This window comes from Pinus tabuliformis, chromosome 1_1 (assembly GCF_031772625.1).
Source record: "Pinus tabuliformis cultivar Carrire ecotype Pingquan chromosome 1_1, CPIR1, whole genome shotgun sequence".
Classification (NCBI taxonomy): Eukaryota; Viridiplantae; Streptophyta; class Pinopsida; order Pinales; family Pinaceae; genus Pinus; species Pinus tabuliformis.
Window position 1 is genome coordinate 933,550,989 of NC_142297.1, and position 2,456 is coordinate 933,553,444.

At 42.6% G+C, this 2,456-nt stretch overlaps 1 pseudogene; it reads left to right on the forward strand.

The window, feature by feature from the left end:
* The first annotated feature begins 582 nt into the window (after positions 1 to 582).
* Positions 583 to 2,164, forward strand: LOC149217518 (cold-responsive protein kinase 1-like; annotated as a pseudogene).
* Positions 2,165 to 2,456: the final 292 nt, after the last annotated feature.

Consider the following 2,456-nt stretch of genomic DNA (forward strand, 5'->3'; position numbering starts at 1 on the left):
AGATCTGTCCCAAGCGAGCTGCCGGTCTTGCCTATCTTTCACTCTGTCAAATATAACAGCTCAGCCAATTAATTCACTGGGATGTCCAACCGGATCAATTGGAGCACAGTTGCATGCTATGGGCTGCCATTTGCGTTACGAAGTTTAGTTGTTTTACAATCTTCCCACGTCTTCGCTGTCGCCGCCGCCGCCGATGCGGCACTCTCCACAGCCGCGGCCGACGAAGCACTCACCACCCCAGCCAACGGCGCACTCTCCGCCGCCGCCGACAAGGCACTCGCCACCCCCGCCAACGCCTTACTCTCCGCCGCCGCTAACGCAACACCCTCCGCCGCCTCCTTCTCCTCCATTAACCGGTATCTTCCTTCACATCGTTTATATTCTACTATGATGAGTACACTAATTTTGTACATTTTGGTGAAATAAAACATGCCCAATTTAATACCAAGGCTTCGTGCTCAAATTGGCAGACTGCACTCATACTCCTATCCCCTTGCCACCGGCACCATCATCCCATATCATCCTTCATATATTTTACATGATAAGAATAAATTAGTTTTGCACATTTTGGTGAAATTAAGCATGGCCAATTTAATAGTGAGCCTTTTTTCTGAAAATTGGCAGAAGGCAGAAAACCTAATGTGCTTGTGATAACTCTGGGCGCGGTAATGCTTCAATTGGATTAATTGTAGCCATAAGCCTATTTCGTTTTTGCCCAAAACGTTGGGAATGGATTTCTCGAACCAGAGGTTGCAAAATTGCTCTATCATTCACTCTGCACTTTATTAGCTTGTATGTGGTGAACTCTTCGCCTATTCCATTACGTAATTGCTTTCGCAGGTGAGGAAGGAGAATATGGCTTTTCGCCTCCTATCGCGAATCTGCAACTCATTTTCAAATATGATGCTCTAAGGCAGGCTACCTCCAATTTTAAAGCAGAAAATAAACTTGGTGAAGGAGGGTTTGGATCTGTCTTCAAGGTAAGGGCCTAAAATCATTGCCTTCCATTGAATTACATGCTAGTAGGTAGCAGGTCTAAGTAATTTTGAATTCCATTGAGAACAAAAATAATTTTGAATTTCCAGGGGTTCTACCTGACAGTAGAGAGGTTGCAATTAAACCGCTGAATATAGGTTCAAAGCAAGGAGACAATGAATTTCTAAATGAGGCAAATCTCACCACTCGTGTTCAGCACAGGAATCTGGTGAGATTGCTTGGTTGCTTTGTTCAAAGATCAGAAAGGCTGCTAGTTTACGAACAGTAGTCTCGACAAGATCATATTCGGTTTGTTCTCGCTTGCTTTTTCACTGCTTGAATCTTGGAATGTAGTTTGTGCACATAACAGCTTCTTGACTCTTTTACTCTCATGATGCAATAATTGTAGATACAACAAAACGTCATTTACTTAATTGGAGAGGGAGGTATGAAATCATTGTTGGAACTGCGCGCGGGCTTGCCTATCTTCACGAGGAGTCTGAGATTCGAATCATCTACAGAGATATCAAAGCAAGCAATATCTTATTAGACAATAAATACCGCCCCAAAATTGCAGACTTTGGCTAGCGAAATTATTTGCAGAAGATCAAAGCCACATTAGCACTAGAGTTGCAGGAACTTTGTAAGAACTCTCCCTTCAGTTCAATCTCTTGATGTTGCAAACTTTATTCAATAAATTACAGGATATGAACCTATTACAACTGATTTGATAATTTTAGGAGGATTAATATATGGAGATTTGACTGTACATAACATTGTGCAGTGGTTACATTGCGCCTGAGTCCTTACGCGGACAGTTGACAGAGAAAGCAGATGTATTCAGCTTTGGAGTGCTTCTTCTCGAGATTATCAGCGGAAGAAAGAACCATAGTTTGCTTCAACACATGGAGTTTCTCATTGAAGCTGTATGGCTCTTGTGGATCTCATTCTTGAAGTAGAAATTTCTAAAATGTCCATAGAATTATGATTTTCTTGCGAACTAATGCTTTACGTTTTGTGGATATGAATCAATTAGCAGACATGGAGACTGTATAATGCAGAGAGAGCATTAGAAGTTATGGATCCCACATTGGAGGGTAGTTACTCATGGGAAGAAGGGCGTAGAGTGATTAAAATTGGTCTTCTGTGCACTCAAGTAGCCGCAACGTTGAGACCTTCAATGTCCTAGGTGGTGTTGATGCTAACCGGTGAGCAGCAACATATTCCTTTGCCCACAAGGCCTGCTTTCGTAGACAAGGAGAGTGTGTTTCCCGCACCAGACCAAGCGGAACGTGCTACAGTTACTCCTATTCAAGACCTTAACAACATGTCAACTAACACTCCCTCGTTGCAAGTAGCGACTTATAGTTGGACAAGATCTAATGTCCACTTTGCAGGTGGTAATCTTTCATTAAGTACTATGGAGCCAAGGTGAAAATAAGGCGATGCCTTGCTATTATATTTGTCTCCACTGAGTGTAA